At 47.1% G+C, this 17,431-nt stretch overlaps 1 protein-coding gene across 1 annotated transcript in view; it reads right to left on the reverse strand.

Moving 5' to 3' along the window:
• Positions 1–17,148, reverse strand: part of NCMAP (non-compact myelin associated protein) — a 42,841-nt gene extending 25,693 nt beyond the window's left edge. Inside the window, exon 1 of the mRNA XM_030218560.1 lies at positions 16,783–17,148. The gene's annotated coding sequence lies outside the window, so the exon portion shown is untranslated. The remainder of the gene's footprint in view (positions 1–16,782) is intronic.
• Between the last annotated feature and the right edge of the window lie 283 nt (positions 17,149–17,431).

The raw sequence follows: 17,431 nt of genomic DNA on the forward strand, positions 1-17,431 counted from the left end.
GGGCTCCCAGAAATCTAATATGAATGCTTCATAAAACCTTGAAAATCAAGGCTAGTCATCAGCACACTCAGGATATCTAAGGCCAGTGGCAAGGGGTGGACCCGGCCTTTTCTTCTTTCACAAAATCTCCACTATGCAAAGCGATTACAAAGTGCAATGCAAGCCCTAAAATGTATCAGAGAGACCCAGGCCTCAGTTCTTGGATGCCGCACTCTCTCATACCAGTAGCAAATTGGCACTAACCTACTGCAGCTCCAGTGTGACAACTTGCACGAAACTTCCTGGTGTTTTACTTCTGTCTGTGAAATACCTGTGAGTCATCTACTATTAGCTAAGGTATCCTAAGACCATTTGATATTATGTGTCCCAACCAGACATTCAAGATTAGCTGAAACTCCACCTCTACAATAATAATCATAAGAAACTCATGCAAGAGAGTGGCTTAATCCTTGCTAATCTTACGGCACATTCAGGCTCATTTTCAAAGCACTTAGACTTACAAAGTTCCATGGGTTACTATCCAGCTCATTTTCGAAAGAGAAGGGCGCCCCATCTTTCGGGAGATGGGCGCCCTTCTCTCAGGGGCGTCAGAATCGGCATAATCGGAAGCCGATTTTGGGCGTCCCCAATTGCTTTCCGTCGCCGGGATGGCCGAAGTTCCCGGGGGCGTGTCGGAACGGTAGCGAAGGCGGGACAGGGGCGTGGTTAAGAGATGGGCGCCCTCGGCCGATAATGGAAAAAAGAAGGGCGTCCATGGCGAGAATTTGGTCCACTTTATTTGGTCCCCTATATGTGGGTACAGTGGGTTTCTGATGAGTTTTGGAGGGCTCACAGTTTCCTGTCACATTTGTGGTGGAAACTGTGAGCCCTCCAAAACTCACCAGAAACCCACTGTACCCACATATAGGTGCCCCTTTCAACCATAAGGGCTATGGTAGTGGTGTACAGTTATGGGCAATGGGTTTTGGGGGGCTCAGCAGACAAGATAAGGGAGCAACAGTGAGATGTGTACCTGGGAGTATGTTTTTGAAGTCCACTGCAGTGCCCCCTAGGGTACCCCATTTAGTGTGCACTAAAAACGTTAGCGCACCTACAGCACGGCTTAGTAAACAGGGCCCTAAGTATTCAGGGGTTTGGTTGGTGAAGAGTCATACTGGCTATGTTATTAAGACGGTGTTTTTCAAACTGAGATTATTACGCAGGCTGGGGGATTCGCTTTCACCTGGGAATTTTCAGTCAGTTTTGCAAGCCATGGTTTTTCCACATTTTGATAAGTACATAAGTTTTGCCATACTGGGAAAGACCAAAGGTCCATCGAGCCCAGCATCCTGTTTCCAACAGTGGCCAATCCAGGTCATAAATACCGGGCAAGATCCCAAAAACGTACAACACATTTTATACTGCTTACCCCAGAAATTGTGGATTTTCCCCAAGTCCATTTAATAACGGTCTATGGACTTTTCCTTTAGGAAGCCAGCCAAACCTTTTTTAAACTCCGCTAAGCTAACCACCTTTACCACATTCTCTGGCAACGAATTCCAGAGTTTAATTACACGTTGAGTGAAGAAAAAATTTCTCTGATTCATTTTAAATTTACTACATTGTAGCTTCATTGCAATGCACTGTTGATTGCTTTGCCTGGATATATGTTGCAGACACTCCAGGTTGCTCAAAATGTGGTGACTTGGGTGCTTGTAGGCAGTAGCGTAGCCACAGGTGGGCCTGGGTAGACCAGGGCCCACCCACTTTGGACTCAGGCCCACCCAAAATTGTGGCACTCTTGCTGTGGCTTGTGGGGATCCCCAAACTTTGCCAGCTGAAGATTTTCTCTCCTTAGGCAGCCAGCGCTCTTCCAAATGTCAGCCAGCAGCACTTGCCTTGAGCCGACGCTGAGACCGGCCCTTCTGCACATGCTCAGTTTTCGCACATGCAAAAGCACTGAGCACGCATGTCCTGCCGGCTGCCGTTTGGAAGAGTGATGGCTCATCAAGGAGGAGGAGGAGGAAATCTTCAGCTGGTAGGGTTTGGGGATCCCCACTAGCTCAAGTATTTAATATTTGGGGTCTGTGGGCAGGGAGGGGTGGCGAGAAGAGCAAACTGGAGGGGGACCGGGGGGTGAATTCCATGCCCACCCACCTTGGGCTCAGGCCCACCTAAAGTTGGCCATCTGGCTATGCCCCTGCTTGTAGGTAAATCAAGGCCCATTTTTACTAAACTGCGGCAAAAGGGGGCCTGCGGTGGCGTGTGTTTTTCATGCACGCCGAGGCCCCCCTTTTACCGCAGCAGGTAAAAGGTAAGTCTCGCTTTCCTGCAGGAAATGGCCATGAGGCAAGTAAAGCACTTGCCAGGCGGCCATTTCAGGGGCGGCAGTGCTCGATTAGCACCGGGTACACTCCAGCGCTACAACAAATTAATATATTTCTGTAGCACCGGATATGATGGCGCACTAGGGGTGGGAAGTTCCGCAGGGCTGTTTAGCGAGTGGTAAGCCCACATTGGGCTCAGCTCCGCTTGCTAAAAGGGGCCCTCAGTTAGGGAACATATTACAGCTGCTTTGGCATCACTACACTGGTTACAGATTGCGTACAGGATTGAATTTAAGGTACTTAGCTTGATTTTTTTTTAAAGCATGGTAGGGCCCTTTTACGAAGTGGCAGTTAGCCCACCGCGGGCTTACCATGCGCAGATTTGGAGCTACTGCCGGCCCAGCATGGGCACTGGTGGTATTTCCACCTCCCCCCCCCCCCCCCCCCCCCCCCAGCATGCAGAACTTCCGGTGCTAGTGGAAATATTTGAAAAATATTTCTGCAGGGTGTTTACCCGGCAGTAATCGGACAGTGCAGGAGCCCTTACCGCCACCTCAATGCAGGCGATGCGATAAGAGCAATCTTACCGTATGGCCATTTCTTTTTCGGTCTTTAGCCACTGCTGTAAACAAGACCTCCATGCACAGCAAGAATGGCCGCTGCTGCTACCGCGGGGCACTTTTTTTTTTTTTTTTACCCCAGCTTGGTAAAAGGGCCACTGAGAAATGCAGGTTCCCCTTGGCTGGCATCAGGTCTGACCAGTGTCATAGCTACATGGGGCCAGGGGGGGCCTGGACCCCTCTGCCGACGACCTGACCGACCCCTCCTCCCGCCGCCAGCCCATCGTCACCGTCGTCTGCCTTTGCTTGCGGGGGACCCCAAACCCCGCCAGCCGAGATCCTCTTCTTCTCGCAAAAGGCAGATGTCAGAAACAGAAGGAAGCCTTTTGCGAGAAGAAGAGGATCTCGGCTGGCGGGGGTTCGGGTCCCCCGCCAGCTAAGGTAGGCGACGGCGGGTTGGCTGCGGGAGGGGGGGTCGAGAGGGTCGGCAATGGCGGGGTGGGGGGAAGCTAAAATGTGTCCCCTCATCTCGGGCTCTGGACCCCCTCCCGCCGAAGTCTGGCTACGTCCCTGGTTCTGGCAAGGCGCAGGTCCTACTCATTTTGTAAGGTCTGAGAATAAGTGTTTGCTCGATGTCCCAGGTTTTCAATCTGTCAGCTTATTAGATCTTCAGGCTATGATTTTTCAAATTGTGGAGGCTAAGCTCTGGAGGAGTGGCCTAGTGGTTAGGGTGGTGGACTTTGGTCCTGGGGAACTGAGGAACTGAGTTCGATTCCCACTTCAGGCACAGGCAGCTCCTTGTGACTCTGGGCAAGTCACTTAACCCTCCATTGCCCCATGTAAGCCGCATTGAGCCTGCCATGAGTGGGAAAGTGCAGGGTACAAATGTAACAAAAATAAAATAGATACTATTGGACATTCTACATGGAATGTTGCTACTATTGGAGATTCTACATGGAATGTTGCTATTCCACTAGCAACATTCCATGTAGAAGCCTGCGCGGCCACATTGGTGATCTGCAAGGGCCGACTGGTGATCTGCAAGGGCAGACCTCTACATGGAATATTGCCAGTGGAATAGCAACATTCCACCATGTAGAATCTCAAATAGTAGCAACAGTGGAGGAGTGGCCTAGTGGTTACAGTGGTGGACTTTGATCCTGGAGAACTGGGTTCAATTCCCACTTCAGGCACAGGCAGCTCCTTGTGACTCTGGGCAAGTCACTTAACCCTCCATTGCCCCATGTAAGCCGCATTGAGCCTGCCATGAGTGGGAAAGCACGGGGTACAAATGTAACACACACAAAAAAAAATACCTGGCCAGTGGAAATGCATAGAGGTGAAACATTGCTTAGCTTTAAAAAGCAGCTAAAAACATTTTTATTATCAACAATGATGATCCTAGGTCGGCTAACACCCGGGGCAAATCGCCGATGCATTTTTAGCTGCTGGGAGATAGGTACAAGGATACAGAGCCTGCCACCTCTAGGGCTGGAGGGCTGAGTTCATTATTCAGAGAACACTCCATTACATTTTAAACTCTCTTAACATGAAGCTGTACACAGATGACCACATTATCTTGAGGGAACAATTACAGACCAGCCACGAACAGGAGCCAGAAATCAAGACACAGGAAAGCAAAAACAAGATGACGTATCTGCTTTCTTGTATGCAACTATTTCTGTAGCATTGCTATTGGAAAGCACAGTGAAACGTATATATTTTTTGTTTACATTTGTACCCCGCGCTGTCCCACTCGTGGCAGGCTCAATGCGGCTTACATGAGGCAATGGAGGGTTAAGTGACTTGCCCAGAGTCACAAGGAGCTGCCTGTGCCTGAAGTGGGAATCCCCAGGACCAAAGTCAACCACCCTAACCACTAGGCCACTCCTCCACTGTTGCTACTATTTGAAATTCTACATGGAATGTTGCTATTCCACTAGCAACATTCCATGTAGAAGTGGGCCCTTGCAGATCACCAATGTGGCCGCGCAGGCTTCTGCGAGTCTGACGTCCTGCACGTACGTGCAGGACATCAGACTCACAGAAACAGAAGCCTGCGCAGCTTCTACATGGAATGTTGCTAGTGGAATAGCAACATTCCATGTAGAATCTCCAATAGTATCTATTTTATTTTTGTTTCATTTGTACCCCGCGCTTTCCCACTCATGGCTGGCTCAATGCGGCTTACATGGGGCAATGGAGGGTTAAGTGACTTGCCCCGAGTCACAAGGAGTGGCCTGTGCCTGAAGTGGGAATTGAACTCAGTTCCTCAGGACCAAAGTCCACCACCCTAACCACTAGGCCACTCCCCCACTCCTATGACTATAAGCAAAGATATTGAACTCTGTTCCAAGCAAGACTAGAAGGCAGGGAAATCTTTTGAGCAATATGGCCAAATGGTGTAACAGCTGCTTTTTAGATTGGGCAGCGTGGACAGCATGATCAGACACCTCGTTTATCATTGAGCCCTACAGACCAGGGCCAGCTCAAGGAGCGAGCCAGCTGAGGCAGCGGCTGAGGGTGTCAATGCTAAAGGAGGCCAAAAGACTGCCTCACTGCTTCAGCTCTCATCACTGTGTTCTCTTTTCTATACAGTCACCGGTTCCACCATAGGTATAACTGCGAGAACAGATACTTCCTGTTCTCGCTTTTGTTACCTGGGGTGATGCTGACAGTCGAGCACGGAGTATAGAAGTGAGGGTACAGTGACATGCTGTCAGCACTGTAAAAGGTAGAGCAGTTGCCGATGCCAATGGAGAGGCACTGATGCCAAAGGTGGGGAGGGAGCACAAGAGCAACATTTAGCATAGTATATGTCACAATCCCTTGCGCCAAAGGAATTGGATCTACGTACTAATGTACCTAGTGGGAACATGTTGAGTGAAGAGGGCCCAGGTGAACACGAAGGAGCTCGGACAGTCATCTGTCCAAATGCTTCCTCTAATATGTGGAATCCTGCTTCTTGCTCCCTTCCTCCCTCTAGTCCAGTGGTTCTCAACCCAGTCCTTAGGCCACATCTAGCCGGTCAGGTTTTCAGGATGCCCATAATGAATATGCATGAGATAGATCTGCATACAATGGAGGTGGGTCGTGCAAATGTATCTCATGTGTATTCATTGTGGATACCCTGAAAACTCTGACTGGTGTGCCCCGAGGACTCGGTTGAGAACCCCCTTCTCCGACCTAAGCTCTGGATCTGGGTGAATCAAACCTTAAGGCAGGGGTCCTCCAGTTCAGTCCGAGGTCTACAATCCAGCCTGGTTTTCAGGATTTCCACAATGAATATGTATGAGATCTATTTGTATGCAATGGAAGCAGCGAATGCAAATCCAGAAAACCAGGCTGGGTTGTGGACCTTGAGGACTGGATTTGAGGACTCCTTACCTTAAGGTTTTCCATCCCCTCTGACACAGATTTGGATTTCAGATTTATTACTTGCCTTTTCCAAATGTAAGCTAAAGGTGGGTTAAAGTTCAAGTAGACAAGTTATTTCCCTGTCAAAGCGGAGAACCTGAAGCAAAGGAAGGTGAAGTGAGTTCCCAAGATCGCAAGGTGCCTGTGTGGAAGAAGCAGGTTTGAATCCTAGTGTCACGTTTTGATTAAGCTTACTTTTTAGCCACTTCCCTTATGAGTTTGTTATTTTTTTTTTTTTTTTTTTTTTAATTATTTATTTATCCATTTCTTTCAATAATTACAAGCAAAAATACTTGCACAGAAAAGAGAAATTAATACAAAAAGGTTAAAGGAAACATATAATTCAAAGAAAATATTAATTGTTATTCTTAATTCTCATAAGTCCTCATTTGGGATCCCAAGATGACGTTATGGAGAGTTTGCGGATAAAGATCTTAAGAAAAAAAAAAAAGATCGTTTAAATGATATAATAACTGGACATGTGACGGTTTATTCATATTAGAGCTTCTAAGTGTCTTTAGTTCCTTCTTGTCTTGCTGTAACAAATGATAACAACTGAGAGGGTTCGTAAAAAACAAATTTCTGTGACCGGTAACCGACCAAACATTTGCACGGGTACTTAAGGAAAAATGTACCACCTACTTGAAGTGTCTGTTGTCGAAGTTGAAGAAATTGCTGTTTAACGCTGGCTTCTGAAACTCTTTCCCTTGAACAAGATTCTCTCAGGTCTCACAAGCTACTGAAAACTTGGTTATTCCATAAATATGTAATCTAATTTTTTGGTTAATATTGATGGACTGTACCTATCTTCTGATTTTTATTTGTATCTTTTTTTTTTTTTTTTTTTAAACCATCTAGGAGTAGAGCAGAGGTTTCCAATCTCAGCCCCTTGCCAAGTTGGGTTTTCAGGATTTCCCCAATGAATATGGCATGAGATCTATTTGGATACAACGGAGACAGTGCATACCAACAGATCTCATGCATACTCATTGGGGTAATCCTGAAAACCCGACTGGATTGAGACTCTCGAGGACTGAAGTTGGATAACCCTGATCTACAGCTACTGGTCAATATTCAGCCAAAAGTGGTCAGTGTTTTTTTTTTTTTTTTTTAAATGCTGATTCCCACTGCTGAAATCATTCCCAGATCAATGTCAGTCCATATCCAGGTAGCAGCATTAAATATCTGGGTATGTGCGGACAGCTGGTACTTTGGATAAGAGCCAATATTCAATCTTCAACCAGTTAAGTTAAACTGGCTAAAGGACTGGACTGCTAGTTAACTTAGGGGTCCTTTTACTAAGGTGCAGCGAAAAGTGGCCTGCGCTGGTGTAGACACGTGTATTGGACGCGCGCAGGACCATTTTTCAGCGCACCTGCAAAAAAAGGCCTTTTTTTGGCTGAAAATGGGCATGTGGCAATAATGAAAATTGGCGCGTGTCCATTTTGGGCCTGAGACCTTTACCGCCACCCATTCACTTAGCGGTAAAGTCTCACGTGTTAACTGAGCAGTAATCGTCAGCACACGTACAATGCCGATTACCTCCCAGTTAGCACCGCCCGCCGGAAAAAAAATATATATTTTGTAGCACGCATAGTGAGCGCATGTAAAAAATGAAATTACGGACTGGGTTACGCGGTAGCCAGGCGTTAGTTCAGAATTGGCATGCTTTCCGTCACAGGGCCAGCCAAAGTTCACATGGGGCGTGTCGGCAGTATACCAATGGTGGGACGGGGGAGTGGTCAAGAGATGGCCAGCCTTGGCCGATAATGGAAAAAAGGCCGGCCCTGATGGACATTTGGCCGGCTTTAATTGGTCCCTTTTTGTTCATGACCAAGCCTTGAAAAGGTGCCTGAAGTGACCAGATGACCACCGGAGGGAATCGGGGATCACCTCCTCTTACTCCCCCGGTGGTCACCAACCCCCTCCCACCCAAAAAAACAAATTAAAACACATTTTTTTCCAGCCTCCATGCCAGCCTCAAATGTCATACCCAGCTCCACGACAGCAGTATGCAGGTCCCTGGAGCAGTTTTTAGTGGGTACTGCAGTGCACTTCAGGCAGGCGGACCCAGGCCCATCCCACCCTACCTGTTACACTTGTGGTGGTAAATGGGAGCCCTCCAAAACCCACCCGAAACCCACTGTACCCACATCTAGGTGCCCCCTGTTACCCTTTAAGGGCTATGGTAGTGTTGTACAGTTGTGGGGGGGTTTTGGGGGGCTCAGCACACAAGGTTAGGGAGCTATGCACCTGGGAGCAATTTGTGAAGTCCACTGCAGTGCCCCCTAGGGTTCCCGGTTGGTGTCCTGGGATGTGAGGGGGGGGGGCAGTGCACTACAAATGCTGGCTCCTCCCACAACCAAATGGCTTGGATTTGGTCGGTTTTGAGATGGCTGCCATTAGTTTCCATTATTGGCGAAAACCAATGGCGGCCATCTCTAACGCTGGCGATCTCTAAGGGCAGCCCAAATGTTGAGATTTGGCCGGCCCCGACCGAATTATCGAAACGAAAGATGGCCGTTCATCTTCTTTCGATAATACAGTCCGGAATGCCGTTTTGCGGGGCCGTCATTAGATATGGCCGCCCTTATAGATGGCCGGCCCCGTTCGATTATGCCCCTCCACGTGGCTTAGTAAAAGGGCCCCTTAACTGGTTAAGAACTTAATATCAGCAATTATCTGGCTAAGTGTCAGCTCTTCCTCAGCTCCATCATCCGGACAAACCACACAAAAGACGGTTTTGGCTTTAGCGGTTAGAGGGCATATCCAGCGGTATTGTATTTCTATTGCCATTGTATCAGCCTTTATGCCAGGAATCTTGGATATGTTTGGGGGAGGGGAAGGGGGGGTACCAAAGCTTGATGGAGTTCTACTCAATCACTCAGTGGGGCAGTCAATTGCAGTGGCGTTCCGTGCTTGGCTGACACCCGGGGCAGATTGCCGCTGCGCGCACCCCCGCCCCCCCGGGGTGCAGTGCAGTGCAGTCCCGCCCTCTGATATAACTTCCTATTTCCTCGAGGGCGGGACTCAGTGAGTGAAGGGTCAACGACGAGAGACGGTTTTCTTCATTTAAAGTCAGCAGCGCTGCAGATTGGAGGTGCCGGCCGGAGCTGTCGGGGGGAGTGAGAGGCGCTGCGCCGGGGGGGGGGTGGACGGAGCACCCCCCCACCCGTTGACACCCAGGGCGGACCGCCCCCACCGCCCCACCCTTGCTACGCCACTGGTCAATTGTATTCCAAAGGTCTAAAGCTGAATTACTGCCCCGCAAAGTCCCATAAGCAGAAACGGCCCGTACAACTGAACTCCTTTTTCAATCCTCTCTCCTCTGCCAATGTAAACATTGGTAAATATTTATTTATTTATTTTTATTTTATTGCATTTGTATCCCACATTATCCCACCTATTTGCAGGCTCAATGTGGCTCACATAGTTTTGTAAACATTGTCATTACAGGATAGCAGATACATTTAGTATTGTGTAGAAATTAAGTGAGGGAAGAAAGAAGGAGGAAGGGGGTGATTAGGGTAATTATAGGCGGTGGGATTTTTTTTTAACTGAGTGGGTTGGTGGGGTGACTAATGTGGCTATCGGTTCTCATTGTAGGCTTTGTTGAAGAGATAGTTCTTCAGAGATTTGCGGAAGACAGTTGTTTGGTCATTTGTTCTCAGGTCTGTAGGCAATGCATTCCATAATTGCGTGCTTATGTAGGAGAAGGTGGTGGCGTGCGCGTCTGCTTGTATTTTAGTCCTTTACAGCTGGGGAAGTGTAGGTTGAGAAGTTTGCGGGATGATCTTGTGATTACTCTGTGGCTATGAAAAGATTTTCACTCATGCCCCACTTACAAAAATGGGAAGTAAAACACAAAATGCGATGTGTGTAACGTCATTGTCACCTGTAATGAATAGGAGTTTTCTTTTTCTTTTTTTTTTTTAATCTCTAACAAGTTTACCTTCGAAGCTTCATCCCAAGAGAAAAGGTCACACAGCAGCTCAGTTTCAAATTTTAAAGCTCGGTGATTTTTAAATGAAGCAGAAGGCAAGGGAGATTGTGAATCTGAGAATTTGGCAACAACAAAGCACCTTGTTCTGGGTGGCTGGATCATGTTTCTTTAATATTCTAAAGAGCAAGTTGCATAAAGAGAGAGAAAAAAAAAACTTCACATATACAGTAACAGTTCTCTAAAGAGGCAGACGTGTGTCCCAGATTTGTATAAAACAGCGTATAATCTTGCTGTCATGGCTGGCCCTACCGTCGAGAAACTATGGGGGGGCCCCTTATTTTAGTTATTTATTTATTAGGATTTATTTACCGCTTTTTTGAAGGAATTCACTCAAGGCGGTGTACAGTTAAGAATAGATCAAACATGAGCAATAGGCAATTAGAGCAGTAAAAATATTCGAACAACAATACAAAGTATGGCATAGTAGACTACTTGCAATGACAACACAATATGTACTAGAACATTATAATTGATAGCGAAGGGTAAAGCAAAGATGTAGCATACAGCTAGGTAAGAAAGTAGGAAGAGTTAGAAAGTAAGGTGATTGATTTAAAGAAAGTTGCACATGAAGTCAGATCCAACTTAAAACACAAGCTAATCAGAAGTAAACTTCCATCACAGACTGAAAAGGAACAGAAGGGCACACTTCCCTGTAATTTATCCAGTTGCAAACTATGCCAAAACATTTCACAGGACCCCAAAGTCATCCACAAAGGAAAGATATTCAGCATAAAGGGATCTTTCACTTGCTCATCTTCCAATGTGGTATATATCATTCAGTGTAAAAAATGTAACGAAGGATGCTATATTGGAGAAACAGGCCAGATGCTTAAGACAAGATTCAATTTACATAGACATCACATGAACAATACTGGTGCCAGTAGGGCTCCCACCCCTGTTGGTCAGCATTTTACAGGACCAGGACACTGTACCAGTGACTTCACAGTGAGAATCCTGAAAGGTAACTTTAAAACCATACAAGAACGTAAGACCTTTGAAGTCAGAATGATTGAATATTTTAACACCCAACAGAAAGGACTTAACAAGGATCTGGGGGTCCTAGCCCATTATAAACCATAAAGCTGTATTTCTCTCCACCCCTCACCTATCCACACCCATCCTGTTAGAATATCAATGATATGCTTTGATGTCCCCATGCATACCTCCTACCCACCCCCATCCTCCCACCCTGTCAGACTGTCATAGTAATGCTTGAATGTTTTCACTTATATACACTGTCAGCTAGCACATTTGCTTATTTCCGATCTGACGAAGAAGAGCAACCTTCAAAAGCTAATCAAGAAATGTATTAAGTTATGTCCAATAAAAAAAGGTATCATCTTATTTTCTTTTCCATGTTTTATTTTGTTTGATTTCTATTGATAACCTTAAGAGTGGACTAACACGGCTACCACACTCCTCTACATGAAGTCAGAGAAATGGTTAAATATTATCTCAGCTAGGGTAGAAAGTAAGATGTGTCCGTTCAGCGCATGCTAATGTGGGACTTTCCCGTGTGCTAAGCCCATTTCTAGCGTTGTCCCTTTAATAGGGATTTCTTTCTCTTTTGCAGATCCCATGCTAAGATTTCCCTTAGGGCGTGGGAAATTAAAGCAGTAGTGCTAAATACTTCCACGTTAGGTCTGCACCAGCCAGTTAGCACGCACTAACGTGAATGCACTATTTGGTTAACAATTCCACACCCATTACCTGCCTGTGACACACCCTCTCCTGAAAAATGTTTTTTTTAAATAAATAGCGTGCGATTAGCGCCTGCTGACAGGCGACACTTCAGAGCATTTTGCAGGAAGCCTTTTTCTTGCTTTAAGTGTGCGTTTAAGGGCATCTTTGCATTTGGTACACATTTCAGTTATTATGCAGACTCATCTCTCTGCATCCCGTTCAGGTCACCCCATCTAAAGTTGAAGAACTGACCAAGGTAGGGTTATCATAGGTCCAGTTTTACCCGGACATGTGCTCCTTCTGAGGACACGGCCGGGCAACCAGGCGGGTTTTACCAGCCTGCCCGTTTGTCCGGATTTGCGAACAAACAGGCAGGCTGGCTAGAGGTGTCCTATCCTCCCCTTACTGTTCTGCCCTGGTGGTCTACTGACCTCTTCAGGGCAGGAAAGAGCCCCCTCTTTCCTACCCAGAGCGGCTGCAGACTGTCTCTTGCTACATCCAGCTCCCGGTGCTGATTCAAAATGGCCACCGAGAGTTCAAGCGGCGGCCTCGCGAGACTTCCGCAGAAGTCTTGCAAGGTCATTCTCGGCAGCCATTTTGAATTGGCCCTGGTAGGGGAGGCAGCAAGACAGTCTGCAGCCACTCCGGGCAGGAGAGAGGGAGCTCTTTCCTGCCCCGAAGAAGTCACTAGACCACCAGGGCAGAACAGTAAGGGGAGGAGAGGATAGGACACCCTTAGGGGATGTGATGGGGGGGCGGGGTGGTATGTGACAGGGGCGGGGAGCAAATATGGCAACCTTAACCAAGGGCAAGGCAGAAAAGGCAGGAGTGGAGGAGTGGCCTAGTGGTTAGGGTGGTGGACTTTGGTCCTGGGGAACTGAACTGAGTTTCATTCCCACTTCAGGCACAGGCAGCTCCTTGTGACTCTAGGCAAGTCACTTAACCCTCCATTGCCGCCATGAGTGGGAAAGCACGGGGTACAAATGTAACAAAAAAAAATGGCAACATTTTCCTTTTGTACAGCAGTTTTGGCTTCATTTCCTGAGTAAGCTCAAGGTGGATTAAAAGCTTGTGATCAGAGAAAATGACTTATGTCACCAATTTCTACCAACTACGCCAAACCATTTTTCCTTAATTCTCTAGCACAGTGATTCCCAGTCAGTCAGGTTTCATGATATCCACAATCAATATTCATGAGATCAATTTGCATACAACGGAGGCAGTGCATATTCATTGCAGAACTCCTGAAAACCTGACTGGGTGACGGCCCTCGGGGACTGAAGTTGTCCACCTCTGTGTTAGCCTCCGCAGTTTTTATCCAGTTACTGCAGTCCCAAGATCGCCTGGAACTTTTCGAAGTTCTCAGCTCATTTATGTCCTTACCGACAGCCTTTTTTGGGCCCATTGCAAAAAAAAAAAGTTCACGCTGCTCCACAGAATCTGCACTTAGGTGCCGACGATCAAAAGTAAACGCGGGCGCTGGAGCCCATTAACGCCCATGTTTACCAGCGCAGAATGATCTGAGGGGGTCTAGCGCAGCAAACAACAAAGGCGCCAGACCTTAGAGCACATAACGTGCAAATATACATTTCCCATAAAGCCTGTGGGGATTGGCTGAAGACACTGCTTCTCCCTTGAGGGGAGAGGGGGGCACACTTAGGGCGTGCAGAGACTGGGCTCTTTCATTAACACTTGGGGACCATGGTTCAGTTTTAGCAAGGAATGGAAAAAGGTGCTGGTACTCAGCATCACCAAATACCTCCTGAAAAAAAGCCCTAATTGGACATAGTGGAGGAGTGGCCTAGTGGTTAGTGTGGTGAACTTTGGTCCTGGGGAACTGGGTTCAATTCCCACTTCAGGCATAGGCAGCTCCTTGTGACTGGGCAAGTCACTTAACCCTCCATTGCCCCAGGTACAAATAAGTACCTGTATATATAATATGTAAGCCGCATTGAGCCTGCCATGAGTGGGAAAGTGCAGGGTACAAATGTAACAACAACATGGAATGTTGCTACTATTGGAGATTCTAGATGGAATGTTAATGTTGCTATTCCACTAGCAACATTCCATGTAGAAGCCTGCCCTTGCAGATCAGCAGCGTGGCCGCGCAGGCTTCTGTTTCTGTGAGTCTGACGTCCTGCACGTACCTCACAGAAACAGAAGCCTGCGCGGCCACATTGAGTGGCCTAGTGGTTAGAGTGGTGGACCTTGGTGCTGGGGAACTGGGTTCAATTCCCACTTCAGGCACAGGCTGCTCCTTGTGACTCTCTGGGCAAGTCACTTAACCCTCCATTGCCCCAGGTACAAATAAGTACCTGTATATAATATGTAAGCCGCATTGAACCTGCTATGAGTGGGAAAGTGTGGGGTACAAATGTAAGAAAAAAAAAATTATATATATATATTTTTTTTTTAATGTGTGCATTATGAAGCTATGTGGTGAGGTTCAGATCACAGTTCTAACCATGGCTTATCACATTAGCCTCTTTGCATCTATAAGAAAAAGGATTAATACACAGGGCCCTATATTTTGTTTATAACCCTCTAGCGAAAACATTCCCCAATATGCTTTCCTGCCATCTCACACTCTGCCGTGCACAGCCTCACTTGAAAAGCCACGACTTCCGGTTTCCCAGTCATAAATGCTCTCTGCCTGTCAGCCAATAGCTCTGGGGTCTGGGTCTCTGAAATTGGTATTTCATGGAAAGAAGAGCTCCCTGTGACACCTAAAGGATGCATGCTTTTGGGGATCCCTCTTTCTACAAGAGGGCCATAAGCTTAACCCATAGCTTATCAGTGCCATAAACATTTTTCCCCCCTTTCCTATCACAAAATCTTTGACATTGTGCACATGGCTTGCCTTCTGAGGTATCGCTGTATGAAAATGAAGGTAAGGTCAAGATAATGGGAATTCCTTTTGTAGGCCTGCTCTGAGACTTCCAGACCACCTCTGGCCGGTCTGAGGTTTACAAAAAGAAAATATATATATATATGATTTCTTTTCCCCACCAGTTTTCCCCATCAGTTTAGTTGAAACTTGTCTCTACTGGCCCTCAGTGTCCTGAATCTTCATTTCCCCATCATCTGACTCAACCACTTGTAGCAACAGTTTGTGGCCAGAGGCAACCAGCTACAGCACTTTTCAGAATCACTTTATAACATAGGATTTACTGCAGATTGGAACTAGAACACAAAGATCAGGATGTGTTTTTCCCCCCCTATGGCTGATTGTCAGACATTTTAGCAGACCTCATTAACTGATAAGAGGATACTTCTATAATAGGGTGCATCGTATAGGCCCTGGTTATGGCACCTATTTTAAGTCTATATAGGTACCTATTCCTCTATATAATACTGGCAGAAGTAGCAGGGACACTCGAACATCTGTACATGACCATTTACACCAGTCCTATAACTGCTAGAATACGGTAGATTTAAAAAAAAAAAAAATAGGAGAAAGTTTTTCTTTACTCAGCGTGTAGTTGGACTCTGGAACTCGTTTCCGGAGAATGTGGTGGCAGCGGCTGGGCTTACGGAGTTTAAGGGGGGTTTGGACAGATTCCTGAAGGAAAAGTCCATTGAACATTATTAATTTTTTTATTGGGGGGGGGGGGGGGGGGGTTGCCAGGTTCTTGAAGCCTGGATTGGCCGCTGTCAGAGACAGGATGCTGGGCTTGATGCGTAATTAAAACTCTGGAATTCGTTGCCTGAGAACGTGGCGGGCGGTTAGCTTGGCAGAGTTTAAAAAGGGTTTAGACGGTTTCCTAAAGGACAAGTCCATAAACCGCTACTAAATGGACTTGGGAAAAATCCACAATTCCAGGAATAACATGTATAGAATGTTTGTACGTTTGGGAAGCTCGCCAGGTGCCCTTGGCCTGGATTGGCCGCTGTCGTGGACAGGATGCTGGGCTCGATGGACCCTTGGTCTTTTCCCAGTATGGCGGTGCTTATGTGCTATACATGCATATGGCTAGACGCATGCTGGAATTTGCATAAATCATACTATTCTATAATTTATGCGGATAGATCTGTGCACTGCCCATTCTCTGCCCAAATGCCACCCATTCACATGCCCACTGCCAAATTACAGACCATCACAGTATGGTACCTACTCTTCTATTCAGTATTCCATAAGAAATACTTTGTATGCTAAAGTACCCGCTTACAGAATTAACCCTCCCCCAAGCTGTCTTGTTCCCTTTACAATATCAGCTAAACACAGAACACTGCTTTAACTTTCGATTCCAGTTCTTCTGTGCAGTAGTTGGGGGGCGTATTAGTGAGAAAACTGAGCAGGTAGGGGTTGGTAGATGCCAACATTTCAAATTGGGGGTGCAAACACAATAAAATCACCCCCTCCTTTGGGCACAATGAAGGAGCTTGTTCAATATTTGGGGTGTTCAGCACCGACCTGCATTTACAAAGTACATTAAAATACTGGAGAGATGGACCTCCAGGGACTCAAGGCAAAAGTTAAGTGTAGCTCTATTTTGAAGTGGATTTAGGAATGATAAGACTGGGGTACCACAACACACGACCACTCCCATAGGCCAGGGTCTCCCACCCAAGCACAGCATGGAGGTGAGTCCGAAAGACACCCCAGGGGAAGGAAGGGCTCCGAGCTTCCTTTGATTTCTGTCCTTTGCTTACAGGTAAAATGAGTTACCGGTGGGAGGGTAAAGGCGAGAAGAGTCTTTCAGTTACGCTTAACACACCTGATCACCCCCCCCCCCCCCCTTACTGTACACAGGACAGTGGAATCTGAGTTCAAAATCACCCGCTTAACAATGACAACTCGCGAAAACCTTACCTGGCGGAAAGGAAGCGCGGAATCTAACGCGCGCTCCAAGCGCCGGAGCTGCCCTCGATCCTTCTCCACCTGTCGTCCGGCGGGATCCGAGCGATCAGCGACCTCAGCACCGCTTCTTCCTCCTGGCCGTAGCGCGCATTATCCCGCGGTTTCAGGAGGACGGAATCCACCGCGCACAGATCGCCGCTTTTATGTTTTGTTTTTTTTTTGTAAACTCTGTGGAATCCTGTTTTACCGGCTCGGCCACTCCTAGCCTTGTGCAGGTGACCGAATCTGATCTTATTCTTTGTAATATTTCTTTTCTGGTTTCTCCAGACTCTCGGCTGGGACTGGGAGGTTCTCGGCTGCAGTTCCCTCCTCTGAACCAGCCAAGAGAGGAGGAGGAGAGCAATCGTGTCACTGTGCTAACAAAAAAAGAAAATCCAGCCCTTATTGCCTTCAGCAGTGCAGGAAGCACCTTTATTCCTACCCCCCCACCCACCCCCCACGAAAATTGCCCGCCTGGCAATATTCCGAAATAAAGGCCAAAGGAAAAGCCGCAAAAGGTCTGAGAATCGTTTCTACGTGCCCGATTTAGGGCCCCATGTACTAAAAAGACTCGGTAAACGCGTGCTTTGCGGAAAAGTAGAGCAAAATAATTAAAACAGAC

This window comes from Microcaecilia unicolor, chromosome 11 (assembly GCF_901765095.1).
Source record: "Microcaecilia unicolor chromosome 11, aMicUni1.1, whole genome shotgun sequence".
In the NCBI taxonomy this organism is placed as follows: Eukaryota; Metazoa; Chordata; class Amphibia; order Gymnophiona; family Siphonopidae; genus Microcaecilia; species Microcaecilia unicolor.